Genomic DNA, 18,866 nt, shown 5'->3' with positions numbered 1-18,866 from the left:
GAGACAGCGTCGTAACTCACGGCGCGCAAATTACCGGCAAAATATTTACCCATTACTTGAGAATGACATCAGTTATCGACTTCCAATTAAGTTTACACATAATTTCTAAGCTCGTCGAAACATTTTCTCGCTGACCTTACACCCCTCGCCACACAAAGTAATAAAAATATAAAAGTCTATCGTCCACTAAATTTTTGTTCTTCAAGCAATAAAAATGCAGCAGTTTCAATTTGTTACCTCTTTACTAATAGTTCGGTTCGTAACACAATTTAGCAGACAGTATTCAATGCACTTGCAAAATTGTATCATTGTGCGACGCATAATTCAGCAGACGTGACACCATATAAATTGAGAGGCGTGAGAAACTACCTTCTTTGAGAACTCGCATGTCGTCAAATATTTAACAGATTAACTCTTTTTTTTGTAATCAGGCGCTTCTAGCTTTTTTGCACATGGGAATTCGATTCGTCAATAGTCGGAGATGAGGCTGGGGGGTTTCTGACGCATAGCTAACGTAGTCCGATAGAAAATTCGGGAAAGTTTCATTGTCAAGGGAGGGATTTTGGGAATCAACAAAGAAAACTTATATCATTTGGATCAAAAGTTTTTGAGATACGACGTGATAAATTTGAAGCTGTATCCAGGACGAGGAAATACCACACCCTGGCTCTTGTTTGAATTAACAGTTTTTTCACATCCTTGGAGACGCTACAGAGATATATAGTGTATGTATACTTCAGGTTTTGAAAGTGATTTTCGAAGGGAACAGAGATATTACAGCAACTTTGTATCGGAGCAGAGAGGGGGGCGCTTTGTCGCCTCCCTGCAATCAGTACGTGGTCCTGACAACGTCACAACTTTGGATCTCAAACGTCAGACGCCCACTGATTGATGCCTACTATAGATTTCCCCTAGATAGTACTTTCTAGGGATGGTTATTGTGCTTTCGTTTACTTCTGTTTCCGTGCCTAGCAAGAGGTAACGCTAAAAGATCCTTTGCACCATGGACCGTTACGTACGTGGAGTGCCATTTTGCAGTTTCTATTGGCTCTAAAACAGCGTTGTACCATGGAAGACAGTCAGTCTTAGTGAAATTGAGTGTTCATGTAAGAATATTGACCTGGTTTTGACCTGAAACACTGAAAATGGAGCATTAAGAACACAATCTGACTACAAAAATTACTTTTCGGAGATGGAAACACTAAAAGCGCAACGAAAAAAGTGTGTGTGTGTGTGTGTGTGTGTGTTTGTTATTCGGAAGTAACACGGCTGATACTGTAATTGGTGCATTGATTCCAAACAAGGTAGCATAAGTGATTCAACGCCCTATAGACTTAGTTCGTGCAGGACAAATGTGTTTGTCATTTGTGACTCACACTGCGTAATAACCTGAGAACTGAGAGCTTGTGTAGTCGGAGCAATAATTTATGACGCCGTTTCTGCTGTCGCGTGTTTCGTAGCACATTTGCGTCGCCTTACTTATTGCCGAAAACTTCTAACGGGAGATAATAGCAAGGGCTGCTTATGCACATGTGGTAGACTCTGAGCAAATTGCAGTAAGAAGGAAATTCACACATGCAGGTAAAGTACACGCGGTGGAGTTTGTGAACAAAGGAGAAGGTGCAAGATAATGAATTCACGAGCACCAAAGACACGATATAGCCATTATAATGTCTGAGTAAGCAACGGCCACTTAGTTAATCGTCATGGATAAGCACAACCATCGCATTAAACCTTACTCCATCAGTCTTCGGGTGTGCATGTGGAATATTTTTAATTCATGTTCCGATATTTCAGCTGATTTTCAACCATTCTCAAGATGCGTCGCTTGCAAGTTTTAAGAGCACTTTAAAGCTGGGGCATAATCGTGCATTCTTCACCTTTAGAATGGCTAGAATGCTGGCAGTCCAAATACCGGAACAACATGAACTAAAAATATCCTGGATGCACGCCCAAAAAGCGATGGAATATTCTATCTGCAGCGGAAATTTCAAGAAAAACATCGCATTAAACTGTTTAATAATGCCTCCGACCATTATGGTATACACAGATATAAATTTATGAACTTCTGAAAAATGACTGTGTTAATTAAAGCATCTGTTCGTAAATCACTTGAATTTACAGATGGTTAACTCGGAAACGAATACCCGTCACCATCTGTTATGATAATATCACCACGGAGGACAAGGATACCGTCATAACATTTTCCACGGAAGGTCTGCATGCAAACTACACGGCAGAAGGGCACTAATTTACATTATTACAATGCAATCATGATTTAGAATCACGTGAATACAGCCAGAATGTTCTCAGCTTGCTGCAATCTCACCATTACGCTGAAAGTGCATCTCGATTAGGCACCAGTGTCTGTATCAGTTCTGTTCGATGTGCGGCCCAGGAAGGGAGCGATCTGTGTTTAAAACTGCAATAGGAGTCGAACCGAGATATACTTGCCCACTGCTCCGACTGGCCGGCACCAGTAAAAGCCTTAGCGTACCCACAAGAGGTATCTGCCTGTTCCTGTTGCAACGATGTGCTGATCCTGTGCACAATATCTACATGTGATTAGGGTTGCAAAACAACCTTAGCCTGTCATAAGTAAGACTACGCTACGACAGATTTCCAAGTAATCTTAGTCGGTTAGGATCGTATTCGCATTGCAGGCACACTACGCGTGTTGCATATCTATCAGGCGTTACCTCATTTCGATTCCTTTGTTTGTGTATGAGATCAGTATCTTACAAGATCCCACAGACACCAGAAGAGGTGAACCATATAGAAACTGAGTGACGATATACAGGGTGTTACAAAAAGGTACGGCCAAACTTTCAGGAAACATTCCTCACACACAAATAAAGAAAAGATGTCATGTGGACATGTGTCCAGAAACGCTTAATTTCCATGTTAGAGCTCATTTTAGTTTCGTCAGTATGTACTGTACTTCCTCGATTCACCGCCAGTTGGCCCAATTGAAGGATGGTTATGTTGACTTCGGTGCTTGTGTTGACATGCGACTCACTGCTCTACAGTACTAGCATCAAGCACATCAGTACGTAGCATCAACAGGTTAGTGCTCATCACGAACGTGGTTTTGCAGTCCGTGCAATGTTTACAAATGCGGAGTTGGCAGATGCCCATTTGATGTATGGATTAGCACGGAGCAATAGGCGTGGCGCGGTACGTTTGTATCGAGACAGATTTCCAGAACGAAGGTGTCCCGACAGGAAGACGTTCGAAGCAATTGGTGGCGTCTTAGGGAGCACGGAATATTCCAGCCTATGACTCGCGACTGGGGAAGACCTAGAACGACGAGGACACCTGCAATGGACAAGGCAATTCTTCGTGCAGTTGACGATAACCCTGACGTCAGCGTCAGAGACGTTCCTGCTGCACAAGGTAACGTTGACCACGTCACTGTATGCAGAGTGCTACGGAAGAACCAGTTGTTCCCGCACCATGTACAGCGTGTGCAGGCACTTTCAGCAGCTGAGTAGCCTCCACGGGTACACTTCTGCGAATGGTTCATCCAACAATGTGTCAATCCTCATTTCAGTGCAAATGTTCTCTTTACGGATGAGGCTTCATTCCAACGTGATCAAATTGTAAATATTCACAATCAACATGTGTGGGCTGACGATAATCCGCACGCAATTGTGCAATCACGTCATCAACACAGATTTTCTGTGAACGTTTCGGCAGGCATTGTTGGTGATGTCTTCATTGGGCCCCATGTTCTTCCACCTACGCTCAATGGAGCAAGTTATCATGATTTCATACGGGATACTCTACCTGTGCTGCTAGAACATGTGCCTTTACAAGTACGACACAACATGTGGTTCATGCACAATGGAGCTCCTGCACATTTCAGTCGAAGTGTTCGTACGCTTCTCAACAACAGATTCGGTGACCGATGGACTGGTAGAGGTGGACCAATTCCATGGCCTCCACGCTCTCCTGACCTCAACCCTCTTGACTTTCATTTATGGGGGCATTTGAAAGCTCTTGTCTACGCAACCCCGGTACCAAATGTAGAGACTCATCGTGCTCGTGTTGTGGACGGCTGTGATACAATACGCCATTCTCCAGGGCTGCATCAGCGCATCAGGGATTCCATGCGACGGAGGGTGGATGCATGTATCCTCGCTGACGGAGTACATTTTGAACATTTCTTGTAACAAAGTGTTTGAAGTCACGCTGGTACGTTCTGTTGCTGTGTGTTTCCATTCCATGATTAATGTGATTTGAAGAGAAGTAATAAAATGAGCTCTAACATGGAAAGTAAGCGTTTCCGGACACATGTCCACATAACACATTTTGTTTCTTAGTGTGTGAGGAATGTTTCCTGGAAGTTTGGCCGTACCTTTATGTAACACCCTGTATAAAGGTCTGTGTAGCCTACGAAACATTTTTGTTCTACGTAGTTATCCTCCTGTCTGTTATTTAAAAAGAAACAGTATTTATAGCAAAATTGAAACTGACAATATTTAATTCAGGTTTTATTCCAAAATTGTTGATCTGTAGCACGATACAGAGGTATGATGTTGTAAAAAGTAGAAAATCAATACACATTTAACATACAAAATTAACACCATCTGAACAGGCCTTGGAGGCCTACAGTATCGACCGGACATCGTGTCATCCTTAGCCCACAGGCATCGCTGCATGGAGATACGGAGAGCACGTGGTCAGCACATTGCTCTCCTGGCCGTTGTTAGTTGTCGTGACTTGCACCGCTACTTCTCATTTAAATAGCTTCTCAGTTGGCCTCACAAAAGCTGCGTGCATCACACTTACCAACAGCACTCTAGTGGCCTGACGGGAACCGGTCTTACCCGTGCACCAAGGACGTAGGTTTAATATATATCGCTAGAAAACCGAAAATCATTTAAAAAAAGCTAATATAACAGAGAAATACATCAAATATCAGTTCAACATTCAGTCGAGGTTATATGAAACGTGTTTATGTCATTCATAGACAACTTTCGCACTTATCAATAATAACAGATAACCACTTGCTTTTCATCATGATTGACAACGTCTCTCTCTCTCTTTCCTTTTGCCTTCGTGCCGCACTCACGCCGGCGTCGTTATAGGATTTGGCACGGTTAATTGAAGGGGTGGCCGGATGCCCTTCCTGTAGCCACCCTGGTGGATGAGATTATGATAAAGACAACACAACACGATGACGAGGACAACACAACACCCAGTCCCTGAGCGGAGAAAAATCCCCGACTCAACCGGGAATCGAACCCGGGCACATTTGCGCGGCATATTCAGTCGCGCTGACCACTCAGCTATTGGGTCGGACATGATTGACAACGTCTATTCAGTGAAAAATAAAAACAATAATTATAGAAAAAAATGGTTCAAATGGCTCTGAGCACTATGGGACTTAACATCTATGGTCATCAGTCCCCTAGAACTTAGAACTACTTAAACCTAACCAACCTAAGGACACCACACACATCCATGCCCGAGGCAGGATTCGAACCTGCGACCGTAGCAGTCGCGCGGTTCCGGACTGAGTGCCTAGAACCGCGAGACCACCGCGGCCGGCAATAATTATAGAGTTTTTTATGTTTGTACATGTAAACCGCACTTGCATTAAATTGCTTTGGTTACATACGGCTGCAGAAGTTACGTGATCAAGCAATTTTTGTTACTTATAAATGTGATTTATATTTGGTAAAGTTACAATGGACTAACATTGAGCGATGTTCGATTCTAATTATGTGCAAAAAAAAAATTTAAAAAAATAAAATAAAATAAAAGTCGTCGGCTCCCAGTTTCTCTCTCACACATTCATTGATTTTTGTTTCCCTACCGTTACTAGTGGCAATTCTACCTTTTACATTTATGTACAGTACCAGTATTACCGAACAGTGGTTTTGGTAACGCGGAACTCTAATAGTGGTGACGCATTGACTGTGAGTCGACAAGTGAGTTGCACGTGGCAGAAAGCTTCGCGATTTATGGACATTCTGCTGTAGCGACCGCCAGGTAACCTCTCCTCGTGATACACCTGTTGTTTTAGCGGTACCTAATCTTAGAGTAATGATATTCACACTGTGCACTGCAGGATTTGCGTTGTTAGTAGTGTCAGTGTCCTGACTTGTCGTTAGACTCTGGTGCTGGTCGGCGACATAGAAGTCAAATACAAACATCAGTGTGCAACGCAGTCGCAGACAGTCAAAATTGATTTGGACGTGGTGAGCAGGGGTTCACTCCTGAAGCTATATTATCAAAACAACAGCAATAATGCTGCAGTCCCTCGCAGGCATCGAGGCATGAAAGAGGTCCTCTATCCGCACCGGAGTTGAACATTATTCGGAAGTTCGAGTTAACTGGCGATTTGGGAATTGCACCTGGGACAGGGCAACCGTGAATTGCCCCACAAGTTGTTCAAGAAGTTACTGTTCCTATGGCTGAGAATTCTGGAAATAATGCGCGACCTTCAAGCATTGTACGAGCTGTGTCACGACAGCTGAACATTCCATGGGCCACAGCTCGAAAAGTGCTGCGGACGGTTGTAAAATAGTATTTCTAGTGGGATTCCAAGCTGTCGTGGATGCATACGGTCGTCACCTGAGCAGCGTTTGCAACCTGGATCATAAACGTGGTACGTAATTAACTTATATTAACATCTCAAGCGCGAATTAAATTGTTTATTCGTTATTTCTGTTTCTCATTTCCTTAAAAATAATCCCACAAAGCTTAATTTTTTCATGGAGGCCCGCTCAAGTAGGGAAAGTTTAGTTATAACCATCCTGCATATTTCTCACCAATCAGCGCCAAGGCAGCACCAGCAACGCATTTTAGGGAATTGAAACTCGCGTTTGGTATGATATTCAGTAATACATAGTGTCACCATGCTTGTCTAAATGGGATAACGTGCATTATTTTACCAAAGTTTCGTGCTAGTACCAATTAGGTACCAGTTGTTATCATGAAAAGTTCACAGAATTGCAAAACAATATTTTAATAAAGTTTCCCACTGTTGTCAATGACGTAATAGTTATCACACAATTGCAAAACAAACGAACGTATAAGTGAACGGAGGATTAAACGCGTTGCCGTAAAGTTCTCAGCGAAGCGTTTCAAAATTGCTTGTCCCACTTTCAGCTGTTGCTGATTTACAGCAAACAAATGCCTTGACAAAGCTGATTTATTGTGAAAGTGCGAAACAGTGACGCACTAGCTTCTTTGCTCCATTAACTGCTCTCCTAATCACAAACATAACCCCACCGAGCTGCAGTGCGTTTGTGGAAGATCACAAGGGATAGGTAGGCGTGAAGTTCCGAAAAGAAAACTTCCCAGAGAAAATCAGCGATCAAAGAAGTTCTACAAATACCGGAAAACAATTTCGCAGGCGAGACGATACCCGCCGAATTAAGTAGCAGCAGCGTCAGAGGCAAATTGGTCTGAAGCAGAGTCTGGGAGTTACGGGAGAAGACAAAGGAATGAAAAATCAGCCAGGCAGGGGCGGTCGAGGGGCGGCGGTGGAGGGGGAGGAGGAGCCGATAATCAGGGCGTGGCCTCAGCAAACAGTGAGTGGAGGAGGTGGGAGGAGGGTATTGTCTGACAGAAGCCCTTAGCGCGTCGTAGAATCCAGAGCAGCATCGTCTGATCCCTGCAGTCTCAGTGGAACATGGCGTTTCCTGCTTCCAGACGTGTGCGCCGTTGTGTCTGAAAACTGCTGTAAAATTTATCGCCTCACGAGCTCTGTGGAAAAAGCAGTAAACACTAAATACGCAACGGATCTTGTGCTGCCAGTTTCAGACGTTTCTTATCTCTCTTCCTCAGATGTTCTGTAATGTAATGCAGTCATACTATTGGCCATGGTCAGGAACAATGCACTTTTGGCGATGTAGGCTAGCGACGCAAATTACGCCACGCATTGCCCTGAAGATTAGAAAACGTTTATTTGCTGCAATTACCGTAATTTTCCGTCTTGGTAGGTTTTTCCATTTTGTTAATTATACAGTCTCAAGCGTTTCGGCTTCAGCCATAATCATAATCCATAAAATAAGAAAAGAATCAAATAATAGCTTTTGTACAGAACAGACAAGTGTACGTATACATATATAAAAGTAAGGAACCCAGCAATTTTTCGTAATTGCTGTCTATGGAAATTGGATATACGTCAAAAATCTCCTCCTACCCGCTCTTTTTGTCCATCACCTTCTACCCGCTCTTCGTCCATCTCCTCCTCCTCCATGTGCTCCTCCCCCTCTCTCTGTCCAACTTTCCCTCTCTCACCATCTCTTTCTATCCCTCTCTCTCTCTCTCCCCATCTCCTCCTGCCCCTCTGTCTCCCTCTCTCTATGTCTATTTGCTCCCCACTTCCTTCTCTGTGTGTCTCATCTTCTCCCCTCACTCTGACCTTCAGCTCTGTTTATTGTTATTGAAAATGAAACCGTGATTCTGAAGTGAAATCCCTTAAAATGAATTGTAAATCAGTTGGGATCATTGGTGTTAACAGTATGAGTGAGACCCCTCTGGCTGCTGGAATTTCGGGGATAGTAGCTTCAAGAGGACGTCGTTATCAGGAGAAAGAAAACTGGCGTTCTACGGATCGGAGCGTGGAATGTCAGGTCCCTTAATCGGGCAGGTAGGTTAGAAAATTTAAAAAGGGAAATGGATAGGTTAAAGTTAGATATATTGGGAATTAGTGAAGTTCGATGGCAGGAGGAACAAGACTTTTGGTCAGGTGAATACAGGGTTATAAATACAAAATCAAATAGGGGTAATGCAGCAGTAGGTTTAATAATGAATAAAAAAATAGGAGTGCGGGTAAGCTACTACAAACAGCATAGTGAACGCATTATTGTGGCCAAGACAGACACGAAGCCCATGCCTACAACAGTAGTACAAGTTTATATGCCAACTGGGTCTGCAAATGATGAAGAAATTCATGAAATGTATGATGAGATAAAAGAAATTATTCAGGTAGTGAAGGGAGACGAAAATTTAATAGTCATAGGTGACTGGAATTCGAGAGTAGGAAAAGGGAGAAAAGGAAACATAGTGCGTGAATATGGATTGGGGGAGAGAAATGAAAGAGGAAGCCGTCTGGTAGAATTTTTCACAGGACATAACTTAATCATAGCTAACACTTGGTTCAAGAACCATAAAAGAAGACCGTATACAAGGAAGAATCCTGGAGATACTAGAAGGTATCAGATAGATTATATAATGGTAAGACAGAGATTTAGGAACCAGGTTTTACATTGTAAGACATTTCCAGGGGCAGATGTGGACTCTGATCACAATCTATTGGTTATGAACTGTAGATTAAAACTGAAGAAACTGCAAAAAGGTGGGAATTTAAGGAGATGGGACCTGGATAAACTGACTAAACCAGAGGTTGTACAGAGTTTCAGGGAGAGGATAAGTGAACAATTGACAGGAATGGGGGAAATAAATACAGTAGAAGAAAATGGGAAGCTCTGAGGGATGAAGTAGTGAGGGCGGCAGAGGATCATGTAGGTAAAAAGACAAGGACTAGTAGAAATCCTTGGGTAACAGAAGAAATATTGAATTTAATTGATGAAAGGAGAAAATATAAAAACGCAGGCAAAAAGGAATACAAACGACTCAAAAATGAGATTGACAGGAAGTGCAAAATGGCTAAGCAGGGATGGCTAGAGGACAAATGTAAGGATGCAGAGGCTTATCTCACTAGGGATAATATAGATACTGCCTACAGGAAAATTAAAGAGACCTTTGGAGAAAAGAGAGCCACTTCTATGAATATCAAGAGCTCAGATGGAAACCCAGTTCTAACCAAAGAAGGGAAAGCAGAAAGGTGGAAGGAGTATACAGTCTATACAAGGGTGATGTACTTGAGGACAATATTATGGAAATGGAAGAGGATGTAGAAGAAGATGAAATGGGAGACACGATACTGTGTGAAGAGTTTGACAGAGCACTGAAAGACCTGAGTCGAAACAAGGACTCGGGAGTAGACAACATTCCATTAGAACTATGACGGCCTTCGGAGAGCCCGTCCTGACAAAACTCTACCATCTGATGAGCAAGATGTATGAGACAGGTGAAATACCCTCAGACTTCAAGAAGAATATAATAATTCCAATCCCAAAGAAAGCAGGTATTGACAGATGTGAAAATTACCGAACTATCAGTTTAATATGCCACTGCTGCAAAATACTAACGCGAATTCTTTACAGACGAATGGAAATACTGGTAGAAGCCGACCTCGGGGAAGATCAGTTTGGATTCCGTAGAAATGTTGGAACACGTGGGGCAATACTGACCCTACGACTTATCTTAGAAAATAGATTAAGGAAAGGCAAACCTACGTTTCTATCATTTGTAGATATAGAGAAAGCTTTCGACAATGTTGACTGGAATACTCTCTTTCAAATTCTAAAGATGGCAGGGGTAAAACACAGGGAGCGAAAGGCTATTTACAATTTGTACAGAAACCAGATGGCAGTTATAAGAGTCGAGGGACAAGAAAGGGAAGCAGTGGTTGGGAAGGGAGTGAGACAGGGTTGTAGCCTGTCCCCGATGTTATTCAATCTTTATATTGAGCAAGCAGTAAAGGAAACAAAAGAAAAATTCGGAGTAGGTATTAAAATCCATGGAGAAGAAATAAAAATGTTGAGGTTCGCCGATGACATTGTAATTCTGTCAGAGACAGCAAAGGACTTGGAAGAGCAGTTGAACGGAATGGACAGTGTCTTGAAAGGAGGATATAAAATGAACATCAACAAAAGCAAAACTCGGATAATGGAATGTAGTCGAATTAAGTCGGGTGATGCTGAGGGAATTACATGAGGAAATGAGACACCTAAAGCAGCAAAGGAGTTTTGCTATTTGGGGAGCAAAATAACTGATGCTGGTCGAAATAGAGAGGATATAAAATGTAGACTGGCAATGGCAAGGAAAGCGTTTCTCAAGAAGAGAAATTTGTTAACATCGAGTATAGATTTAAGTGTGAGGAAGTCGTTTCTGAAAGTATTTGTATGGAGTGTAGCCACGTATGGAAGTGAAACATGGACGATAAATAGTTTGGACAAGAAGAGAATAGAACCTTTTGAAATGTGGTGCTACAGAAGAATGCTGAAGATTCGATGGGTAGACCACGTAACTAATGAGGAAGTATTGAATAGGATTGGGGAGAAGAGAAGTTTGTGGCACAACTTGACTAGAAGAAGGGATCGGTTGGTAGGACATGTTCTGAGGCATCAAGGGATCACCACTTTAGTATTGGAGGGCAGCGTGGAGGGTAAAAATCGTAGAGGGAGACCAAAAGATGAATACACTAAGCAGATTCAGAAGGATGTAGGTTGTGGTAGGTACTGGGAGATAAAGAAGCTTGCACAGGATAGAGTAGCATGGAGAGCTGCATCAAACCAGTCTCAGGACTGAAGACAACAACAACAGCAGTTTCAACGACAGTGTTTAGCATACTTTTAAGCTGCGAAAGAGTAAGATTAGTAAGTTTCGGTAGTATTAGTCTTATCATAAGTCGAAAAGCCATAAATACAGCATTTCTATTTTGTTTTAAATCTGACACGAGGAAAAAAAACAGAACAGCAAATTACTATGTATATGATACAACATTTATTTAAAATTACATATGTGAGAAGATAGAATTTATATGAGAGAAAACTTTGTCGAATAGCTTAAATGCCTTGCTTTGTTAGTTAAAAACTATCAACGGGAAAGAAAAGGAAAAGGCAAATTTTAACAGCGCAGCTCAGCGTTGTCTTTTCTGCAGTCCGTTTTAACAGAAAACCTGTACATCGTTGTTTACCCCTATAGCTACTCGTATGTCCATCAGAATGTTAATTAGAGTATTGTGCAAAAATTTTAAGTAAACTGATCAACAACTTTTCGAGACTTTTGCTTACAACTTCTGCCCTTTACATATACGCACATCAAAGAAAGTTTTGCATTACCTCAGTTCCCAGAAATCCTGAAAATCGATGTTGACTGTGGATATTGTATCACAGGCACAGTCACTCTGACTGTTTAGAGATGTCAATAAACCCTCTCAAAGACTTAAACTACCATCCGTGAGCAGCGGTCGGAGGGGGTCCAACGGCCGATCAGTTCCCGTCATTCCACCGGGAAGAAGGTACACGGCTTGTGTTGTCTGCAGTTCTGACATGCCTAGAAGGGCAATACCGCGGTCGATCTCGTCCGCATTGTTCCTTTGCGTCAACAACGAAAATGTACAGGCGTCTCGGAGTCAACCGAAGGAGGAGATACAGAGAGACAGGAACTGTCGATGACATGCCTCGATGAGGTCGCCCAAGGGCGACCGCTACCTATGTATTATGGCTCAGAGGAAATCTGACAGCAACACTTACATGTTGAATAATGCTTTATGTGCAGCCACAGGACGTCGTGTTACGACTCACTGTGCGGAATGCGCTGCAAGACGCGCAACTTCACTCCAGACGTCCACGGCGAGGTCCATCCTTGCAACCACGATACCATGCAGCTCGGCACAGACTGGCCCACTAACACGCCGAATGGACCGCTTAGGATTGGCACCACGTTCTCTTCACCAATGAGTGTTGTATATGCCTTCAACCACACAATCGTCGGAGACGTGTTTGGAGGCAACCCGGTCAGGATCAACGCCTTAGATAAACTGTCCGGCGAGTGCAGCAAGGTGTAGGTTCCCTGCTGTTTTGCGGTGGCATTGTGAGGGGCCGGCGTACGCCGCCGATTGTCATGGAAGGCGCCGTAACGGTTCTACGATACGTGAATGCCAGTCTCCGACAGACAGTGCAACCACAACGGCAGCATATTGGCGACGCATTCGTTTTCATGGACGACAATTCGCGCCCCCATCGTGCACATGTTGTAAATGACGTCCTTCAGGAAAACGACATCGCTCTATTAGAGTGGCCAGCACGTTCTCCAGATATGAACACTATCGACATACCTGGGATAAACTGAAAGGGGCTGTTTATGGACGACGTGACTCAACAACCACTCTGAGGGATCTAAGCCGAATCGATGATGACAAGTGGGATAATTGGACCAACATTGCCTTGATGAAATTGTGGACAGTATGCCACGACGACTACAGGCATGCATCAATGCAAGAGGACATGCTATTGGGTATCAGAGGTACCGCAGTGTACAGCAGTCTGGACCACCACCTGTGAGGTTCTCGCCGTATGGTGGTACAACACGCAATGTGTGGTTTTCATTAGCAATAAAAAATGATGTTTATGTTGATCTCTATTCCAGTTTTCTGTAGAGGTTCCGGAAATTCGGAACCGAGCAGATGCAAAACTTTTCGATGTGTATATATACCCTGTATATATACATATTGATTAAATTAAAGTTAAACCTTCAAAACGCTGTAGAAATAACACCACTGGTCGGAATGACGTCAAATTGCAACGGAATATTACAGGAGAAGGGGGGAAACGTATAGAAGAAGAAAAAAATAGTGTGAAAATTGATCAATAAATGGCGCTGTATGTGTCAGAATACGTAAATGAAAACACCTGTCATGCGCGGGAGTTGGTATAAACACGCCGGGTACATGGATTTTCATCCTTTCATGTCGCCATGACTGTCTTAATGCAGGATCGCGCTCTGCTTGTAAAGCTGTATTACAAGAATGATGACTGCGTACACGTCGCTCTGCAGAAGTTCCGGAAACTGAAGGGTTTGAAAAAAGGCGCTGGTCAGATGAGTGCCGTAGCTCTGGAGAAAATGATTCGGAAATTCGAAAAGACGGATTCTTTCGGTGTGCAACCTGGTAGAGAGAGGAAACGAATTGATTCGACGTCAGTGGAAGTAGTGGCCACAGCAGTGCAGGAGGAGGCGATTGGTGGGGTACAAACGTGTAGTGCACGGAGAATTGCCCGAACATTGGGCATGCCCGTGTGCACGATGCGTAAAATCCCACGAAACATCCATCTTTGCTATCCATTGAAAATTACGCATGAGCACGAGTTGCTTCCTTTTGACCTGCCAGCAAGAGAGGCCTTTGCTTTAAAATTTCTTGCTTGCATGGAAGTGGACAATGACTGGCCATGGAAGATTTTGTGGACAACGAAGCCCACTTCCCTCTGACAGGATATGTCAATACACAGAATTGTCGAATATGGGCAACGCAAAATCCGCATGCAAGTGAACCAGGACTTACGGCATCATTTATCAGAGGGCTATATTTTTGGGAAGTGGCAACAAAACGACTATTCACGTTGGTACGTAGAATATATGAGTCTGGCGATATACCATCTGACTTTCGGAAAAGCATCATCCACACAATTCCGAAGACGGCAAGAGCTGACAAGTGCGAGAATTATCGCACAATCAGCTTAACAGCTCATGCATCGAAGCTGCTTACAAGACTAATATACAGAAGAATGGAAAAGAAAATTGAGAATGCGCTAGGTGACGATCAGTTTGGCATTAGGAAAAGTAAAGGGACGAAAGAGTCAACTCTGACGTTACGGCTAATAATGGAAGCAAGGCTAAAGAAAAATCAAGACACTTTCACAGGATTTGTCGACCTGAAAAAAGCGTTCGACAATATAAAATGGTGCAAGCTGTTCGAGATTCTGAAAAAAGTAGGGGTAAGCTATAGGGAAAGACGGGTCATATACAATACGTACAACAACCAAGAGGGATTAATAAGAGTGGACGATCAAGAACGAAGTGCTCGTATTAAGAAGGGTGTAAGACAAGGCTGTAGCCTTTCGCCCCTACTCTTCAATCGGTACATCGAGGAAGCAATGATGGAAATAAAAGAAAGGCTCAGGAGTGGAATTAAAATACAAGGTGAAAGGATATCAATGATACGATTCGCTGATGACATTGCTATCCTGAGTGAAAGTGAAGAAGAATTAAATGATCTGCTGAACGGAATGAACAGTCTAATGAGTACACAGTATGGTTTGAGAGTAAATCGGAGAAAGACGAAGGTAATGAGAAGTAGTAGAAATGAGAACAGCGAGAAACTTAACATCAGGATTGATGGTCACGAAAATGAAGTTCAGGAATTCTGCTACCTAGGCAGTAAAATAACCAATGACGGACGGAGCAAGGAGGACATCAAAAGCAGACTCGCTATGGCAAAAAAGGCATTTCTGGCCAAGAGAAGTCTACTAATATCAAATACCGGCCTCAATTTGAGGAAGAAATTTCTGAGGATGTACTTCTGGAGTACAGCATTGTATGGTAGTGAAACATGGACTGTGGGAAAACCGGAACAGAAGAGAATCAAAGCATTTGAGATGTGGTGCTACAGACGAATGTTGAAAATTAGGTGGACTGATAAGGTAAAGAATCAGGAGGTTCTACGCAGAATTGGAGAGGAAAGGAAAATGTGGAAAACACTGATAAGGAGGCGGGACAGGATGATAGGACATCTGCTAAGACATGAGGGAATGACTTCCATGGTACTAGAGGGAGCGGTAGAGGGCAAAACTGTAGAGGAGGACAGAGATTGGAATACGTCAAGCAAATAATTGAGGACGTAGGTTGCAAGTGCTACTCTGAGATGAAGAGGTTAGCACAGGAAAGGAATTCGTGGCGGGCCGCATCAAATCAGTCAGTAGACTAATGACCAAAAAAATATCTATATATTTTTTCGAAGAGGCAAGTGAATTCAGTCCTAATAACTGTACCATCATTGGTAAGCGCTGTGAGTGTCTTTTGGGCAACCACGTCATGCCAGCTCTCCAGCAGCGTGGATGTGAGGATGGGGTCATTTTTATGCAAAATGGCCCACCTCCGCACATTGAAAATCCAGTTAAGCAGCTGCTGAACCGCCATTTCGGAAATGCTGGAATTATTAGCTGCCATTTCCCTACAGCCCGGCCTTCACGATCACCTGATCTTATTCTGTGTGACTTCTGGCTGTGGGGCTATCTGAAAGATGTCGTGTATAGTGTTCCGAATGCAAACCTGGCTGCACTGAAGGCACGCATTGCGCAACACATTCTGAACGTGACCCCGGAAACACTTCGATTAGTTGTGGAACATGCTATTTCTCGATTTCAACTTGTTGCAGAAAGCGGTGGACAGCATATTGAACATGTTTTGCGCCCGTCATACGGAAATTAATAATCCGATTTGATTTTGATTTATGCTTTTTATGCCGTTTTTGGCCTCAGGACAATTAAAAACTAATTTTTCCCAACCGATGTGATATGAACTTGCCGTGGTGGATGGGCTTACGTAACTAACAGCATCACACGTGTACACCCATGCACATTGAGTAGTACAGTTAGTTTAACATCAAACGTACACCGTAGCCATTGTTGTATGATTCATTTGTCGACCGCTATTACATTATTATGCTTACAGCGCCATTTATTGCTACATTTTGTAACTATTTATTTTTCTTCTTCCATACTTTTTACCCCTTCTTCGATAATATTCCGTTGCAATTTGACGTCATTCTGATCTGTGGTGTTATTTCTATAGGTTTGAAAGTTTAATTATAATCACCCTATATGTATCGTGAGTCATGCAAGATACAACACCTGTTTTATTTCGTGAATGTTTACACATATCGAAAAGCAGTTTTCGGCAAATGTTAGAGCGTCGAGGGGCACTTAATGTTTTGCTTATTTAATGTTATTAGCGCTGGTATCAACGGAAATGGTTCAAATGGCTCTGAGCACTATGGGACTTAACGTCTGAGGTCATCAGTCCCCTAGAACTCCAGCGAGTGCAGCAACGTAGAGGTTCCCTGATGTTTTGGGGTGGCATTATGTGGGACCGACGTACGCCGCCGGTGGTCAAGGAGGGCGCCGTAACGGCTACACGATACGTGAATGCCATCCTCCGACCGATAGTGCAACCAGATCGGCAGCATTCGTCTTCATGGACAACAATTCGCGCGCCAACCGTGCACATCTTGTGAATGACTTCCTTCAGGAAAACGACATCGCTCGACTAGAGCGGCCAGCATGTTCTCCACACATTAACCGTATCGAACACACCTGGGATAGATTGAAAGAGGTTGTTTATGGACTACATGATTCACCAACTACTCTGAGGGATCTACGCCGAATCGCCGTTGAAGAGTGGGACAGTATCCCACGACGAATACAGGCATGCATCAATGCAAGAGGACGTGCTACTGGATATTAGAGGTACCGGTGTGTACAGCAATATGGACTACCACCGCTGAAGGTCTCGCTATATGGTGGTACAACATGCAATGTGTTGTTCTCATGAGCAATAAAAAGGGCGGAAATGATGTTTATGTTGAGGTTGGATTCTTTGGGGGAAGAGACCAAACAGCGAGGACATCTGTCTCATCAGATTAGAGAAGGAAGCCGGCCGTGGTCTTTCAAAGGAACCATCCAGGCATTTGCTTGGAGAGATTTAGGGAAATCACGGAAAACCTAAATCAGGATGGCCGGACGCGGGATTGAACCGTCGTCCTCCCGTATGCGACCCCAGTGGTTTATGTTGATCTCTATTCTACTCTTCTGCACATGTTCCGGAGCCGATGCAATGCTTTTTTATGTGCGTATTTTACGTCTAAGAAGCACTCAGCCTTGTACAGGAAAATATGTTCCTTCTAACGTTTACTATTAAATGCAACAGTTGCTTTTTACAGCCTGGAAGACCTCCTTATTTTTGAAGAATGAACAGTTGATTTTTCTGTTTCAGCTCACGTAAATCTGAGAGGATATGCAAATATGAAATACATTTCCTAATCTCATTGTGATACGCTAGATTCAGCAGGTGCATCTAGATCGTAAGTTGGTTCAAATGGAAGTAAAGCTTCAGTCTAGAAGCGCAGGCCTACCTTACGGTATACAACTACGCAACCTGGTCCGAGACGCCTGCTTGGCAGTCCTTTCACCCCAGATGCAGTTTCCGGTCACCGTGCTCTCAAATTCTAGGATACATCTCGAATTTTTTTTTCGAAACGTTTCAACATCAACATTAACAGAGGCTATATGACCGTAATTGGATTCTCTAGAGCTATTGCATCCCGTTATAAAAAGTATACGTTTCTATTTAAAGACACGTACTTATGTCAGTTGATACCAGCGCTAAAAACATTAACCAAGCAAAAACATACGTGCCCCTCGACGCTCTAACATTTGCCGAAAACCGCGTTTTGATATGTGTAACCGTTCACGAAGTAAATTGTGTGTTACCTCTTACGTCACACACCTGACATATTTACCCTGTCTGATTTGGTACGACCTTGTCCTGGTGGATGGAGTCACCTGACTAACAGTGCCATAACTCAATAGAACGTAAAACCAGTCAAATTTGCAAATTTTTTTTTATTCGATGACTAATTTCGAATCGAGACCTATTTTCAAGTCAACATAACACGACGAAAATGGCCTTTCTGAAGATGCCAGCAAAATGTGTAATGTACATTCACAGTGCAGACAGGTAACTAGTTATCTCTACACACTATGAATGTAACTAGTTATTTGTATGCACTTTCAATTTATATTACATCTTTTGTTGAGATCTTCGGAAATGCCGTTTTCGACTTTGTTATGGTGATTTGAAAATGGGTCTCGCCAGAAACTAGACACCGAATGGAAAATAAAGTATTTGCAATTTGGACTAGTTTTTCGTTCTATTGATTAACAGAAGTTGCTGACCCAAGTTACTTCAGCATGCTGCAGGTTCGCACCATCTGTTGACTGCCGAACATACGCAGTAATGCATATTGAACAGTACGGATAGTGTAATTGTGCAATTCAAACAACAGCCGTCGTATTACGATTCGATTCAAACGTCATTTGTAGCCGACCTCTTTTATATTAAGACGCTTACAGCATCATCTATAGGTCATGTTTACATTAAATGTTTTTTATTTCCAAGTCGTTTACCCCTGCGTCAATAACATCCTTTTGAAATTAAACGTC

This window comes from Schistocerca piceifrons, chromosome 7 (assembly GCF_021461385.2).
Source record: "Schistocerca piceifrons isolate TAMUIC-IGC-003096 chromosome 7, iqSchPice1.1, whole genome shotgun sequence".
NCBI classification, from domain to species: domain Eukaryota; kingdom Metazoa; phylum Arthropoda; class Insecta; order Orthoptera; family Acrididae; genus Schistocerca; species Schistocerca piceifrons.
Note: the sequence above shows the minus strand (reverse complement) of the source record.